At 40.5% G+C, this 17,749-nt stretch overlaps 1 long non-coding RNA gene across 3 annotated transcripts; it reads left to right on the top strand.

Moving 5' to 3' along the window:
* Window positions 1-3,781: 3,781 nt before the first annotated feature.
* LOC117295297 lies at window positions 3,782-17,488 on the top strand. Of its 3 annotated transcripts, none has more exons than XR_004519672.1 (7): window positions 3,782-3,850; window positions 5,697-6,102; window positions 8,706-8,762; window positions 9,066-9,162; window positions 9,769-10,207; window positions 10,612-10,901; window positions 16,470-17,488. It is a non-coding gene; the product is annotated as an uncharacterized LOC117295297 (long non-coding RNA). The 3 variants fall into 3 exon arrangements; XR_004519671.1 differs by having other exon boundaries at window positions 3,783-3,850; window positions 5,618-6,102; XR_004519675.1 differs by lacking the exon at window positions 8,706-8,762 and having other exon boundaries at window positions 3,783-3,850; window positions 5,618-6,102.
* The last annotated feature ends 261 nt before the right edge of the window (window positions 17,489-17,749 follow it).

Raw genomic sequence — 17,749 nt, 5'->3', positions numbered from 1 at the left:
AGGGCGCGAATACCTATCTATAAACCGGATAGTTCTGTAATGACAACCAAGTAACCGGATATTCTTTTAATATCCGAATATCAGCGGACGTCGGGCGACAACTGATAGGAATGTTTTGTCTGAATCCTTATGAAACTTCTATTAAGACAGCATAAAACAGCATAAATAAAGTATTTATTCAGTTAATTGGAAATGTTAATATTCCACCATTTGTGTGCGCAGCACACAACTTGAGTGCGCAGTGAGAAGTTTTTTTACGGTCGGGGTCCAGGGCCCGCTTAAGGGCCCTGGAAGCTCTGGGTATTTTAGAAGCTCTGTTGTGGTCTCTGATGCATTTCTGACACCTATTTTTCCAGGTAAGAAGTGAGCTACTTTTGTACAATTTTTCTTTTTTTTAAACAAAAAATATTACGGAATGTAAAGCTCAAACAATTCAAACTATTTTGGGGTAAAAAAGCTTAAATTTTTGACGAACTTTACTTTAATTCTGCCCTCGAAAATGTATTTTTTTTCACCAACAACCACTATTGATTTGAAATTCGGTTGTATAAAAAAATTCATTTGCAATTTAATGTTTGTGATCCGTCGGCAACGCACATTTAAAAATATATACATATATATATATTTGGCGAGGGCGATGTGTTTTTGAGAAAGAGGTTGTTATTCAGCATAGAATATAACTGAAACAAGGTTGAGATTAGACCCCAATAAAATAAGCACGTTCGGACGTACAGTGTGTTCGCTAGTTCCCATATATTTTTTTCGCTGGTTGTGAGGCAATAACAGGTACCAGTTTCCCATGGCCTGCTGTGATCTCAGACTCATGCCGCGCCGCTCATGGTTCGTGTACAAACCTGCACGTACACAGTACACATGGTGCAAACATGTGCATTGTTTTGTCAGTAGACTTTTGAAAGTCTCCACACGTGTTATCTTTGCTGCAGCAGTAAGCGCATTAAGCGCAAACAATTATTGAACCGTACCGCTTTAAAAAAAGCGAGGAATTAGACAAGTTTATACATCTGTCTCTGCTGCTGCATGCATGCCAGGAAGACCACCAGCCGTATATTGGGCCAGCTGCTGGACAACAATTTATTGTTTAGGTGCTGTTTTTTTCATGAACGTTGTGTGGATCTGTGATAATATAGGATTACAAAGGTTTATTTACATTGTCTGATAAGAGAAGAGGGATTAGAGAAATCCAAATGTATACCCCCAAAAACCTACCCCCAAACTTTATATCAAATTCACATCGAGTTCAAAGACCACATTTTTGAAAGGAAAAAAAAAACGGAATTCCGGTTTAAACCGGAAGATATTTTCATGCCTGTACACTGCGGATACTTTCCTTGACAATTCTAAAAAAAGGGAAACCAGTCATCTCCCCCCCCCCCCCCCGCAAAGACGCCCACTCACTTACAAAAGTCACTTACAAACTTATTTCATTTTACTATGTAGTGATAGGATGGTCACTATTTTTATCGGTTTATTACTTGCTTGTTTAAATTTGAGGTGGCCCTCTATTGGTATTTCCCATCCCTTCCAAAAGCTAAAATAAACAATTTTGTGCAGTCAATTTCTAGGCAAACTCATACACGAGGCGACTTTGTTGGGGGGGGGGGGGGGGCGGGCGGGCTCCGTCTGGGAGCGACTTTGTAAGTGAGGGGGGCGACTTTTTGTGGTTCCCAAACGCGTGTCCATATGTTTTGTACACAAACCACGGTCGGACGTGTGCAGATAACTCTCCACATTTGTCCTGGGAAAAAAATACGCGCACGGTTGGGAAAAATGGGCATTTGTAGTGTAATGGTAAAACAGAGAAGTTGGGGACTGAATTACGGTAAGAATTTATAATTTTAAATAATTTTTGAGATTGCGGAGTGGATTTTCTGTCGTCCCTATGGACAATGAGAGTTCAAAGGACACATAGAGTTGCGATTCCAAAATTCATTGAACCAGTATCAGTATTGCCGTGAGAGATGTACATCTATGAGGTTACGGGAGATGATAGCGGAACGAAACCAAAACAGTTCTAGGACTCAGGAGTAGTCTGGAAGTAGCCTTTTGTGTGAGTTGTGTGTAGTGAAGTGGGAATGTGTGAGCAAGGAGAGTAGGCTACACACACACCCTATTGCTGCAAGTCTGGTCTGTGATACACTTGGCTACAGGAAATCTCTTTGGGATTTTTTTTACAAAACTATAAGCAATGGAAGCAGACTAAATGGAACTTTTAAAGCACAGTTTTTATTATTCAGTGACAACCAGGGCCCAATTTCATAAAGCCTGATAAGCACAAAAACAACTGCTTAGCACAGACAATTAAGTCTTTCTTAGCAGGAACAATTACCAACCAACTTTCCTTAAAGTTTATTTTTGCGACTGGTGCCAAACCAACTTTTTGCTTAGCAAAGAAAAGTGCGAAACATAATTTTCTGCTAAAAATGGCTGTATGAAATTGGGCCATGTTTCAGAGCAAACTCACTTTATAGTTTTACTTGGAACGGGTTATGCAAAATAATTGTCAAAACTCTGCCTAAACAAATGTTAAAAACAAAGATTGTACGGCAAACTCACACAAACGGAGCCCAGTCCTTCTTTTCCAAGGGCCCGTAGCACTTGACCGTGCTTTTCAACGAATTTCAGTTGGGCATGTAGGCCTATAGTAATTACTTATGTGAAGTTTCAGACAACTTCTCTGAAATTCTCACCTGCAGATTGTTCAACGATGTCGTCTGCGCACCGAATAACTGATTCAACACATGTGGTTTTTATTTAACTTTGCGACCTGCGGGTTGTGTCGTAAAATCCGAAATTTCTTCAAATTCTGCCAATGAAAATCCTTTGCAACACTTTAATTCTCAAGACAAACAATTCTCAACTTACCTTCGCACTTTTGAAGTAGTTTGAACGTGGAACTCCGGTGAAAAGCTGATTTTTCAGGAGAAAAAAACATGGAAACTTTTCAAAGTCGTCAAATTTTTCTTTGAAATGTTCAAATCATGCAGATTTTCACCTACGGCGTCCTCCGTCCAGCCCCTAGCCAATCAGCGACCAGCTTTTTTATTTGCATAACAAAGCCGGACCTTCTAGAATTTTCCTGACCAACTTTTGTGACCATATTTGGTAAAAAGTGGGCGGGCCTTTCAAGGGATGAAACTATTTATTGTAAAAGGGGTTGATCGAGGATAGCTGCTTTGATGGGGTAAACTCGTTCATTTTAACCATTGTTTATGGTGATATTATTATTGAATACTAATTACGAGAACAATGTCCCTCAAAGATAATGGACGACACGAAAGCAAAGAGCGGAGATGTTTGTCTTAAAGATAATGGACACTATTGGTAATTGTCAAAGACTAGCCTTCACAGTTGGTGTATCTCAACATATGCATAAAATAACAAAACTGTGAAAATTTGAGCTCAATCGGTCATCGAACTTGCGAGATAATAATGAAAGAAAAAACACCCTACCCTTGTCACACGAAGTTGTGTGCGTTTAGATAGTTGATTTCGAGACCTCAAGTTCTAAATCTGAGGTCTCGAAATCAAATTTGTGGACAATTATTCTTTCTCGAAAACTATATGGCACTTCAGAGGGAGCCGTTTCTCACAATGTTTTATATCATCAACCTCTCCCCATTACTCGTCACCATGAAAGGCTTTATGCTAAATAATTATTTTGAGTAATTACCAAAAGTGTCCACTGCCTTTAATCCAACCTCGTCCACACGTGTCGAGAAGTACGGAGTACCGATGGGGACGCGAACCTGGATGTATGACGTCAGATGCTGGCTATCTGGGTTTTCTACGAGGCAGAACATGTGACTGAAAAGCATGACGAATAGGCCAGGTAAAATTCTCTTATTTTCTTAATTTTATGACAGTAGTTACTTCATGTGCAATGCAATATAACAATAAATATATGTAAGTGCTTTATTCTGTTCGAATATTAAAACCGATCCTCGAGCATATCTTTTCTGACAGGTCTAACAAAATTGATGTCGGGTTTTTGTTTCGTCAGCGGTGAAAACCGCGACCTCGACCAAAATAGGACAGAAATATTTCAACAATTTATAGAGCTGCCTAGAAATGTATTGCTTTTAAATGTTAACTGTTTTCTGCTAAGCAAAAACAAGAAAAAGGACCAGTCACACTGCACACTGACCAGTCACATGTGATAAATATTTTAATGAAATTATTGGATGGTAACCTTGTTTTGTTCTTAACTGAAATAATAATAATAATATTAATCGATTTTTACATAAATATTTTCACAGGTTTGTTATTTGATGTAGAAGTTGTGGTACACAAAGTGTGGGCCTTGGACAATACTGTTTACCGAAAGGGTCCAATGGCTTTAACTCAACACTCGTGGAAAAAGAGGTTTTGCCTCAAGTTTAGTCTCTTGGTTCATGGAGCTGTGTCTTGAAGAAGAAGTTGTGTCCCTTTGTGCTTTTGTGTTGTGTGACATTATCAAAAAGCTCTATTGATTGACTCTTTTAGGACATTAAATTGTGAAACCTTGATTATGCTGCTCTCACACTGGAGAATGCTAGCGAATGTGCTTACGAATGGAAGTATTTGCAATTGCTCAAACTTCACAACATTTGTTGTGTCTTCGTAAGCGTTGGTAAGCATCAGAAAATTCAGAAAGCGCTTTCTAAATTTCAGCGACTGTAGTAAAGACGGTCATTTCTTAAGCATTGGTAAGCCATTGGTAGCATTGGTAATAGTTTGGTAAAGCGTGCGTAAGCGTTGGCAACATTTGTAAAGGCATTGGCAAGCATTGGCAAGCATTGGCAAGCATTCGTAAAATATTTTTAAGATATTGATCAGTAAAGGGCTGACGGGGGACGACCGAGGGGTGAGACCGAGACAAAAATAATCACTATCCAATCACAATTTTTGGGCGAAATCATCGCGAAATTCATCTAAATAGATGAACATGAATATTCATATTCGCAGGACTATTCGCCACAATGTGTGAGCAGCATTAAAGTTAGAGGTATGTACCAGCGTCCCACAGCCAGGGTCCACCCATAGCCAGCCCCACCCCCCCCACAGCCAGGGCACCCTCCCCCTACAGCCAGCCCCCCCCCAAAAAAAAGCCCCCCCCCTCCACAGCCAGACCCCCCCCCACTTTACAGCCAGGGCACCCTCCCCTACAGCCAGCCCCCCCCCCTCTTTAAAGAGAGCCCCCCCCCTTACTGCCAGGGCACCCTCCCCCCAGCCAGGGCACCCTCCCCCACAGCCAGGGCACCCTCCCCCACAGCCAGGGTATCCTCCCCCACAGCCGGGGCACCCTCCCCACAGCCGGGGCACCCTCCCCTACAGCCAGTCCCCCCCCCCTTTACAGAGAGCCACCCCCCTTTACAGCCAGGGCACCCTCCCCCACTGCCAGGGTATCCTCCCCCACAGCCAGGGCCCCCACCTTATCCTTGTTGTTTCCTTATACTATTGTTCACAGACTCTTTACTTGAGGAGAGCTAGTATTAGCCAAAACATGTGCCAAATGAAATACTTTATAGTTGGATATGGATTAGCGGTTTTGGGGTATGGGTGACATACATGTTAGCACAACATCATGTATTTAACTGTGTCTTTATTTGTTATGCAGTGTCAACCAGCCCTATGAAGGATGCTTGTTACCACACACATTATGTTTGCTGCACTGATATATGTGTCCCTCCCTGCAGGGTGAAGCATGCAATTACATAGACAAGGAACAGCGTGTTACAGCTACAAGTTGCTCAGGGTGAAGCATGCAATCACATAGACAAGGAACAGCGTGTTACAGCTACAAGTTGCTCAGGGTGAAGCATGCAATCACATAGACAAGGAACAGCGTGTTACAGCTACAAGTTGCTCAGGGTGAAGCATGCAATCACATAGACAAGGAACAGCGTGTTACAGCTACAAGTTGCTCAGGGTGAAGCATGCAATCACATAGACAAGGAACAGCGTGTTACAGCTACAAGTTGCTCAGGGTGAAGCATGCAATCACATAGACAAGGAACAGTGTGTTACAGCTACAAGTTGCTCAGGGTGAAGCATGCAATCACATAGACAAGGAACAGCGTGTTACAGCTACAAGTTGCTCAGGTGAGTCAATACAAAACTTTCTTCAGTTAACTTACAGTTGATTCTTACATGTATACAATGTAGAAAAGCCCAAAGTCTTGGACAAAAATTTGCTGAGCACAACAAAATTTGATAGGCTCAACAAAATTTGATTAGCTCAACAAAATTTGCTTCAGTTCAAAACAAATTTACTTAGCAAAAATAGCTCACCAGCCAGAACACCATACAGTCATCATTGCTGTGACTGGTACCCCTGTCATTTTTTTGCTCAGCCAAGAAATTTGCTAAGCAGAATTTTCTACTTTTCAAAACAACTTTGTGAGATTGGGCACTATAAACTTATTCGTTTCTCAATACAAATTAAACATTGAATGAACCTTGTGAAGTGTTTAGAAACTAATTATCCCGAAAGCAAAGAGAATTTTGTCCCCAAACATTGTAAAATGAACAATCCATTTTCATTAATTACATAATTGGTAAAAAAAAATATCGTGAAGATCACAGATTTACATAAAACTAACACAGTCTAATTTTGATGATAGTAGAAAACATCCCTTGAAATATTTCTGTCTGAAATGTAATACTTGATGAGAAATAAATAATCAAATTTCCTGTTTGGAGTTTATCACTCAGTGAGCGTATCCATGTCATGCAAAATGTGTGATCGGTTTTTCTCTATTCTCTCGTGACCCAGATGGCCGATCGCTCTCAAACCTCTACAGCTTTGTCAGTTTATCTATATGGTGGATTACAAAAAATGCTTACACTGCCAGCAACTGTTTTGTTGGATAACTTTCCGTATGGCGCCACCACCTTTTCACTCATTTTTACAAAAAAGGATATCTCATTGAGGTAAATTAGATACTATATTATTTCATATCGAATGAAAAAGTGGTGGCGCCATACAGAAACTTTTCCGTTTTGTTTGCAAAACCAATTCTGTAAATGTTCCTTTAAGAAAATAAATTCAGACCCCCAAAGTAAAGTATTACCCTCAACTGGTATTTCTTTTGTATAAATGTTTGTGGTGTGTTTTGTCCAGTTGTGAATGTCTTGAAGCAAAAGTTACAACTTGTAGCTCTTTGTCAAACAAGTGTTTCTTGTCAAGTGCCCCTTATTTTGTTGGATTGTACACTGGATTATGGATCATTTTTGGGTGGTATGTAAGGAAATAAATTTGCCCCAAATTAAATGAACCCCTGAAGTGAATTTGTTTTAATGTGCTGTATCAAATAGTTTTCATTATTGCGATGTGTATTTTGTCCAACTGGGAATGTTTGGCTGTCATCAGGGCCCAATTTCATAAAGCCTGTAAGCACAAAAATTTGCTTAGTATGAAATTTCTTCCTTGATAAAAACAAGATTACCAACCAAATTTTAATTTGCTGCAAATTGCTTGTCACTGGCATTCAGCTGTTGTTTACTTATCCTGAACATCACGTGGAAATTTGGTTGGTAATCCTGTTTTTATAAAGGAAGAAATTTCATGCTAAGCAAAGATTTGTGCATTATGATGCGATCTAGCAAAATTAGTCGTTTGCCGATCCAGGTCATGAATTTTTTCTATACATTAAAAATGGGCATCATTTCTGTGAAAAAAAAAACATGTTGATACTTTCTTTGGTTAAAAAATTGTGAAAGTAGGAACAACGAGAGAATGAAAACGAGAAAAAGAAGTGTGGACATACAAAGGCACATTTTCTTTGAATCTTAACCCCTTTAAGATGTTATTTACCATGCGAATAAATGTAAGTTTTCCTTTTTTTTCATCCCCAAAAATATTTTCTTTTTTATTTATCTAATTATTTAAGTTTGATTCATATATTTTAGCGATAGTGTTATCTCTTCTTTTTCTAATTTTTGAGCCCACATAAAAAATGTTGTATAAATGAAGAAAAAAAACACCCAGGAAAACAAATGCCCCCCCCCCCCACATTTAGAAGTGATCTGCCGTCAATAACGTTGTACACAAAAGATGCACATGTTGCCTCATTGTTTGCCTGTTAATTTATTTATGTACTGCAGTGGTAAATTTGGAAATAAATATAACACTTTATTAAATTGAGTCTTGGTGTTTGACTGTTTCATTGATGGGGGAACCTCTTAGCAGCTAACTGCATCTGATGAAAGGGTTGCAATGGTGTTAGTAGGACTGGTAGTGATCCAGCTATGCTGAGGTGTTGTATTCAAGCATTCACCTGGAGGTGAACCTAAGCCACTGATGTAATCCAACCAGAGTGGAGATGATATAGGACTGGTAGTGATCCAGCTATGCTGTGGTGTATAGGACTGGTAGTGATCTAGCTATGCTGAGGTGTATTCAAGCATTCACCTGGAGTGAACCTAAGCCACTGATGTCATCCAACCAGAGTGGAGATGATATATGACTGGTAGTGATCCAGCTATTGCTGAGGTGTAATCAAGCATTCACCTGGAGTGAACCTGAATTTCTTTGTGTGTTTGTACCTATTGTGATTCATATTCCTGAATCCGTGCAAGCTGAACACAAAGAAGAATTCTTTATTACTCAAGGGGGGGGGGGGTTACATCTAATTTTCTGCATGCAACATTTTTTGTTTTTGTTTTTTAGTCTTTACTGTTCAATGTTGTATGATTCTTTGCAGATGGTGCATGTTTTTTAAGTGGACGCTCGTCAAGGACAAGGACTGGAATGAGGCAAAGTATCTTTCTTCACATGTCGTTGTGTCGGAGCAAAAATGTCGTAGGCCCAATCACATAAAAAAGCACTAATTAATTGTTCTGTTACACTTAAGTTTTAATATGTAAAAGCATCTTATCTTGCTTAAAATAGCACGGATGAAAACACAAAACAAATACTTGTTAGTATACATTTTTGCACAGAGGCATTCTTGGGTGTGGTTCAGCAAAAGAGGGATTCTGCGCCTTGAGCACCAAATCGAAATACAAGGACATTGCTGGAAAGTCTTATTAATGCAAATTGTGCACTTTTGTTTATGTTGCAGTCATGCTCAACATCTCCAGCAGCACCTACTCTTCAAGAAGTAGATGTCCCAAACAACCCTATGGTGAATGAGGATCTGCTTCATTCTCAAGTTAAAGGTGAATCCTGTAAAAGTATACTTTACCCCATGTCCCTAATAGAGCGCTTAAGTAATTATGCAGAGTGAATGTTGTTGCTTTTGTTTAAACACAGGTCTGAAACTTCACGGAGGCAACCAAGGCAATTGCCTCCATGCCCCCTGGTCATTGCCTTGGTGCCCTTGAAACAATACAGTACATATTTACAACTTTCTCATCAGGTGTCGTTTACCAAGGAGAAATTACCTTGGTGCCCCCATTCAAAAACATACAGGCCTGAGTTATTATCATGTATTATCGCATTAATACAATTCCTTCATAGGTGTTTGTATCTTGTTTCATGATTGATTCAGAGTCACTGGGTGTTTTTTGGGGTGAGGTCACCTCATGATTGGTAATCTAAACACAATTATGACAAATGTTAAAGTTTTGGTTAATAAACTTAGGCATAGACTTTGCTTGATTTTCATACTTTCGACTACAACCAGTAATTTCTAAGGTAATCATTATCTTGCTGCTTATTTTTTCTTTTTTTTACGAAAACAAACCTAAATTTATCAGTTTTTTAGACAGGTATTATTCTTTATAAACAAATGCTGCAAACTGTATATTTTGTTTGTGTTGCAGTCAGCCTTTGCATCTCCAAAGACATCTACTTATCAGCAAGTAGATGATGAAGACCAGCCTATGATGAAGAAGCTCAAAGACATCTACCCATCAGCAAGTAGATGTTGAAGATCAGCCTATGATGAAGAAGCTCAAAGACATCTACCCATCAGCAAGTAGATGATGAAGACCAGCCTATGATGAAGAAGCTCAAAGACATCTACCCATCAGCAAGTAGATGATGAAGACCAGCCTATGATGAAGAAGCTCAAGTACATCTACCCATCAGCAAGTAGATGATGAAGACCAGCCTATGATGAAGAAGCTCAAAGACATCTACCCATCAGCCAGTAGATGATGAAAACCAGCCTATGATGAAGAAGCTCAAAGACATCTACCCATCAGCAAGTAGATGATGAAGACCAGCCTATCATGAAGAAGCTGCACTCTCCAGTACAAAGTAAATTCACAGTAGTATACTCTTGGCTTTTAGTAGGTTAATTCAGCAAACTATTTGATAAATTAGTTTCATTCTGAGAGAGAGTACCAACATCAGTCTTCAATAGAAGTGTTTCAAGCGATTGCCATCTTGAGTTAATGTTGCTTATTTTGATTTCAAAAGACAAAATTAGCAACAGTCATATGGACACAAAATTTGAGTACTGCTTATTTTTGTTGTAATCAGAAAATTTTGATTTGAATAAAACAAGTTCCTTTAACTTTGATGCAGCTTTAATGTTTTGTCTTTGTTTAATTTTGATTGAAGATATAGAAATCAAATCAAAGAAAAGCAATCAATTGAAACTAATTGCTTTAATAATGGGCAAATGTTTAAATAGGCATTTTTTTGTCGTTGTGTTGCAGTCAGTCAAAGACATCTACCCATCAACACAGAGATGTCTAAGACCAGCATATGATACATGAGCTCAAAGACATCTACCCGTCAACAATGAGATGTCAAAGACCAGCCGATGAACCTGTCAACAATGAGATGTCAAAGACCAGCCGATGATGCAGATTCTCAAAGACATCTACCCGTCAACAAAGAGATGTCAAGGACCAGCCGATAAGGCAGGAGCTCAAAGACATCTACCCGTCAACAAAGAGATGTCTAGACCAGCCGATGATGCAGGAGCTACACTCCCCAGTAAAAGGTAACTTCACAACACGTATACCCTTATAATAGATGTTAAATTTGCATCAGGGATAAAGAATATTCATTTTGGGTTTTACCCATACACCGATGTGTGTCAGCACTGTATACTCAGTACTTTCCCGAGTCCTGTGAAAAAATATCACAGGCATATTACTCAGGTGGGATTCGAACCCACGACCCTTGCAATTCTAGAGCAGTGTCTTACCAACTAGACTACCGAGATTGCCGGTCCCCAGCAGAAGGTAATTTTACTGTTACTCATTGTTTACCCCTGATACCAAATGAATGTGTAGAATGCATGTTGCTCTTTAAACAATGCCGCAAATCCCACTGCCAAAGCGTTTCCCCTGCAAAGCTGGTGGTTGCCCGATGAATCAACAGCGAGACTCCTAATCGGCTCCACAGGTCTGACCACAACAACGTTTCTTGCAGAACCATTAACGCAAGCCACCCAAGCTTGGCAACTTGTACTTATATTGTGTGGCCTCTCTGGTTCGATGTCACTGGTTGCCGATGTCCGTTCACTATCAGTTTTTTGAACGGCAGGCCTCTGGTTCTATGCCACAGAGTGCCGATGTCGGTTCACTGTCGTTTCTTGAACGGCAGGCCTCTGGTTCTATGCCACTGGTTGCCGATGTCGGCTCGCTGTCATTTCTTGAGCCTAGGCCTGTGGTTCTAACCATCAGTTGGTGATGTTACCTCACTGCCAATTCTTGAGCGCAGGTCTCTGGTTCTATGCCATGTGTTGCTGATGTCTGCTCACTGTCATTTTGAATGGCAGGCCTCTGGTTCTTTGCCACAGGTGCTGATGACGGTTCACTGCCATTTCTTGGATGGCAGGCCTCTGGTTCTATGCCACAGAATGCTGATGTTCACTGTCGCTTCTTGAACGGCAGGGCTCTATTGCAATTCCACTGGCTGTTGATGGCTGTTCACTGTCATTGTTTTGAACGACCTCCTTTAGTTCTATGCCACAGGTTGCGGATGTGGGTTAACTGTCGTTTCTGAATGGCAGGGATCTATTGCTATTCAACTTGAGCAATAGACCTTTGGTGGTATGCCATTGGTTGCCAATGTTGCTTAACTTTACTTTTTTGAGCGACAGACCTTTGGTGGTATTTATGCCACTGGTTGCCAATGTTGCTGAACTTTACATTTTTGAGCAACAGAATTTTGGTGCTATGCCATTGGTTTTTGATGTTGATTCACTTTCACTCCTTGTGCGACATTCCTCTGGTGGTATGCCACTGGTTGTCAATATGGGTTCACTTTGGTTCCTTGAGGAACACTCCTCTGTTGCTATGCCACTGGTTTTCGTTGTCGATTCACTGTCGTTTCTTTAGCGACAGACCTTTGGTGGTATGTCACTAGTTGCCAATGTTGCTTAATTTTACTTTCTTGAGCAACAGACCTTTGGTGCTATGCCATTGGTTGCTGATGTCAGTTCATTGTCGTTTCTTTAGCGACAGGCCTGTGGTACTTTGTCACTGTTTGCCAATGTCGTTTCACTGTGGTTTCTTGAGCGACAGACCTATGGTGGTATGCCACTGGTTGCCAATGGTGCTACAGATCTTTGGTGTTATTTATGCCACTGGTTGCCAATATTGCTTAACTTTACTTTTTTGAGCGACAGAACTTTGGTGCTGTGCCATTGGGTTTTGATGTCAGTTCACTTTCGCTCCTTGTGTGACATTCCTCTGGTGCTATGCCATTGGTTGCCGACGTAAATTCATTGTCGTTTCTTGAGGTACAGACCTTTGGTAGTATGTCACTGGTTGCCAATGTTGCTTAACTTTACTTTCTTGAGCAGCAGACCTTTGGTGGTATGCCACTGGTTACCAATGTTGCTTAACTTTACTTTCTTGAGCAGCAGACCTTTGGTGGTATGCCACTGGTTACCAATGTTGCTTAACTTTACTTTCTTGAGCAGCAGACCTTTGGTGGTATGCCACTGGTTGCCAATGTAAATTTTCTTTACTTTCTTGAGTGACAGACCTTTGGTTGTATGCCACTGGTTGCCAATGTTGCTTTACTAATTTACTTTCTTTAGCAACAGACCTTTAGTGGTATGCCACTGGTTGCCAATGTTGCTTTACTTTACTTTCTTGAGTGACAGACCGTTGGTGGTATGCCACTGGTTGCCAATGTTGCTTTACTTTACTTTCTTGAGCGACAGACCTTTGGTTGTATGCCACTGGTTGCCAATGTTGCTTTTCTTTATTTTCTTGAGTGACAGACCTTTGGTTGTATGCCACTGGTTGCCAATGTTGCTTTACTAATTTACTTCCTTTAGCAACAGACCTTTGGTGGTATGCCACTGGTTGCCAATGTTGTTTAAATTACTTTCTTGAGCGACAGACCTTTGGTTGTATGCCACTGGTTGCCAATGTTGCTTTTCTTTACTTTCTTGAGTGACAGACCTTTGGTTGTATGCCACTGGTTGCCAATGTTGCTTTACTAATTTACTTTCTTTAGCAACAGACCTTTGGTGGTATGCCACTGGTTGCCAATGTTGCTTTACTTTACTTTCTTGAGTGACAGACCTGTGGTTGTATGCCACTGGTTGCCAATGTTGCTTTACTAATTTACTTTCTTTAGCAACAGACCTTTGGTGGTATGCCACTGGTTGCCAATGTTGCTTTACTTTACTTTCTTGAGTGACAGACCTTTGGTTAAATGCCACTGGTTGCCAATGTTGCTTTACTTTACTTTCTTGAGTGACAGACCTTTGGTTGTATGCCACTGGTTGCCAATGTTGCTTTTCTTTATTTTCTTGAGTGACAGACCTTTGGTTGTATGCCACTGGTTGCCAATGTTGCTTTACTAATTTACTTTCTTTAGCAACATACCTTTGGTGGTATGCCACTGGTTACCAATGTTGCTTAACTTTACTTTCTTGAGCGACAGACCTTTGGTTGTATGCCACTGGTTGCCAATGTTGCTTTTCTTTACTTTCTTGAGTGACAGACCTTTGGTTGTATGCCACTGGTTGCCAATGTTGCTTTACTAATTTACTTTCTTTAGCAACAGACCTTTGGTGGTATGCCACTGGTTGCCAATGTTGCTTTACTTTACTTTCTTGAGTGACAGACCTTTGGTTGTATGCCACTGGTTGCCAATGTTGCTTTACTAATTTACTTTCTTTAGCAACAGACCTTTGGTGGTATGCCACTGGTTGCCAATGTTGCTTTACTTTACTTTCTTGAGTGACAGACCTTTGGTTAAATGCCACTGGTTGCCAATGTTGCTTTTTTTATTTTCTTGAGTGACAGACCTTTGGTGGTATGCCACTGGTTGCCAATGTTGCTTGACTAATTTACTTTCTTTAGCAACAGACCTTTGGTGGTATGCCACTGGTTGCCAATGTTGCTTTACTTTACTTTCTTGAGTGACAGACCTTTGGTTGTATGCCACTGGTTGCCAATGTTGCTTTACTTTACTTTCTTGAGTGACAGACCTTTGGTTAAATGCCACTGGTTGCCAATGTTGCTTTTTTTATTTTCTTGAGTGACAGACCTTTGGTGGTATGCCACTGGTTGCCAATGTTGCTTTACTAATTTACTTTCTTAAGCGACAGGCCTTTGGTGCTATGCCATTGGTTGCCGATGTTGGTTCACTGTCGGTTCCTGAGCAACAGACCTTGCCAATGTTGCCAATGTTGCTTTACTAATTTACTTTCTTTAGCAACAGACTTTTGGTGGTATGCCACTGGTTGCCAATGGTGCTACAGATCTTTGGTGTTATTTATGCCTGGTTGCCAATGTTGCTTAACTTTACTTTTTTGAGCTACAGAACTTTGGTGCTGTGCCATTGGGTTTTGATGTCAGTTCACTTTCGCTCCTTGTGTGACATTCCTCTGGTGCTATGCCATTGGTTGTCGACGTGGATTCATTGTCGTTTCTTGAGGTACAGACCTTTGGTAGTATGTCACTGGTTGCCAATGTTGCTTAACTTTACTTTCTTGAGCAGCAGACCTTTGGTGGTATGCCACTGGTTACCAATGTTGCTTAACTTTACTTTCTTGAGTGACAGACCTTTGGTTGTATGCCACTGGTTGCCAATGTTGCTTTACTAATTTACTTTCTTTAGCAACAGAACTTTGGTGGTATGCCACTGGTTGCCAATGTTGCTTTACTTTACTTTCTTGAGCGACAGACCTTTGGTTGTATGCCACTGGTTGCCAATGTTGCTTTTCTTTACTTTCTTGAGTGACAGACCTTTGGTTGTATGCCACTGGTTGCCAATGTTGCTTTACTAATTTACTTTCTTTAGCAACAGACCTTTGGTGGTATGCCACTGGTTGCCAATGTTGCTTTACTTTACTTTCTTGAGTGACAGACCTTTGGTTGTATGCCACAGGTTGCCAATGTTGCTTTACTAGTTTACTTTCTTTAGCAACAGACCTTTGGTGGTATGCCACTGGTTGCCAATGTTGTTTATATTACTTTCTTGAGTGACAGACCTTTGGTGGTGTGCCACTGGTTGCCAATGTTGCTTTTCTTTATTTTCTTGAGTGACAGACCTTTGGTGGTGTGCCACTGGTTGCCAATGTTGCTTTTCTTTATTTTCTTGAGCGACAGACCTTTGGTGGTATGCCACTGGTTGCCAATGTTACTTTTCTTTATTTTCTTGAGTGACAGACCTTTGATGGTATGCTACTGGTTGCCAATGTTGCTTTACTTCATTTTCTTGAGCTGCAGGCCTTTGGTGCTATGCCATTGGTTTCCAATGTCCGTTCACTTTCGTTCCTTGAGCAACATTCCTCTAGTGCAAACGTCACTGGTTGCCGATGTCGGTTTACTGGCGTTTCTTTAACAGCAGGCCTTTTATGCTATATGCCACTGGTTTTGGATGTCGGTTCACTTCAGTTCCTTGAGCGAAATTCCTCTGGTGCTATTCACTGGTTGTCGATGTCAGTTCACTGTTGTTTCTTGCGTGACCGGCCTTTGGTGCTGGACCATTGGTTTCTGATGCGGTTTATTTGTTCCTTGAGCGACATTCCTCTGGTGCTATATCACTGGTTGTTGATGACGATTCACTGTCAGTTTTGAGCGACATGCCTCTGATGCTATGCCGGTGGTTTTTGTTGTCAGCCTCTGGTGCTATGCGAGTGGTTTTTGTTGTCAGGATCACTGTCGGTTTTTGAGCGACAATACTCTGGTGCTATACCTCTGGTGCTATGCTATGCCAGTGGTTTGCGATGTTGGTTCACTTTTGTTTATTGAGGGACATTCCTCTGTTTTTTGTCACTGGCTGCCGATGTTGGTTCACTGCGCTTATTGAGGGACAGGCCTCTAGTTTTATGCAACTGGTTTCAGATGTTGGTTCACTGTAATTTCTTGAGCAGCAGGCCTCTGGTTCTATGCCACTGGTTGCCGATGTCGATTCACTGTCATTTTTTAAGTGGCAGGCTCTTGGCCAAAAAATATATGATCATACTTTAAACAACAATTTACACCACACTTGATTAGGGGGCCTGACCAGTTCTATGCAACTCTGCAATTAATGTGCAAATTAAAATTGTTGGATTATATTTAATTTCTGGTCTTCAAACTTGACCTTTCAGAGACGGAGATAAAGGGAATAGTTTCCTGAAAAGAAGTGCAGAATGGAATCAAAAATACTGATGCCATCAAGGATACTGGGTATAAAGGAGAGCAACGCATATGAAAACATCGCTATCGACAAGGCATGTTAGCTGCAAGCATTCATGGATGTAACAATTAGTTTGTTATCTTTAACAGTAAGGTATTATAAATGTGTTTTTATGAACTGAATAAGCTTCATTCGGAACACTGCTTCACGCCCGTTGTGGCATGATCTCCAAGAAATGAGCACATCATCCCGATTCTTTGCTGTCTCCACTGGCTGCCGATCAAGGGCCATGTTGTGTTCAAGCCAATGTTGCTCACTTACAAGTCTCAACATGATCTCGCTCCTGCATGTAACTCTGAACTTATAACCTCGTATAATACACATCCTCGTTGTCGAACGCTCATCATCACAGTGTCTACTGCAATCTCCCCACAGAGTCTCTACTTCGCATTATGGGGGTCAATCCTGCTCCCACCTTATGGAACGGTCTTCCTCTTATTGTTCGACAAGCTACTTTGGTCACTTCCTTCAACAGTCGTCTGAAAATAATGATGCACTTTTTGTGCTTTTAATTATTGTTTTAGCTGAACACTCCTGTGTTGTTTTTATGGCCAGATGCTGAGGATCTTGGCTAAGGGTGTAAGTGCTGGTAACCTCTCCCCTTTTTTCAAAATAGGTTTTTGAATTAATGATGCACTTCTTGTGCTTTTAATTATTGTTTTAGCTGATCAGTTCTGTGTTTTTACGGCCAGATGCTGAGGATCTTGGCTAAGGGTGTAAGTGCTGGTAACCTCTCCCCTTTTAAAATATGTTTTCTATTATTGGTATGTTACTTTTGTGTAGAAGTGTGAAGGCACTGGACACTATTGGTTATTACTCATAATAATTTTTAGCGTAGAAACTTATTTGCTAACTAGCAATGAAGAGCTGTTGCTAGTATGCAACATTGTGAGAAACGGCTCCCTGTGAAGTAACGTAGTTTTTGAGGTAATTTTGAGAATGAGGTGATTTCTTACTCAAATAAAAAAGACTTCAGCTGAAGCCTTTTACTATGCATCTGAAAACAGTCACACAAATTTATGCAACAAGGGTATTTTTTCTGTCATTATTCTCTTGCAACTTCGATGACCTATGTGCCCAAATTTGTTATTTTATGCATATGTTGGGATACACCAGGTAAGAATACTGGTCTTTGACAATTACCAAATGTGTGTCCAGTGCCTTTAATAAGTATCTTTCATATTGTTATTA

Source organism: Asterias rubens, chromosome 1 (assembly GCF_902459465.1).
Source record: "Asterias rubens chromosome 1, eAstRub1.3, whole genome shotgun sequence".
NCBI classification, from domain to species: Eukaryota; Metazoa; Echinodermata; class Asteroidea; order Forcipulatida; family Asteriidae; genus Asterias; species Asterias rubens.
This window is presented reverse-complemented; position numbering and strand designations above follow the sequence as displayed.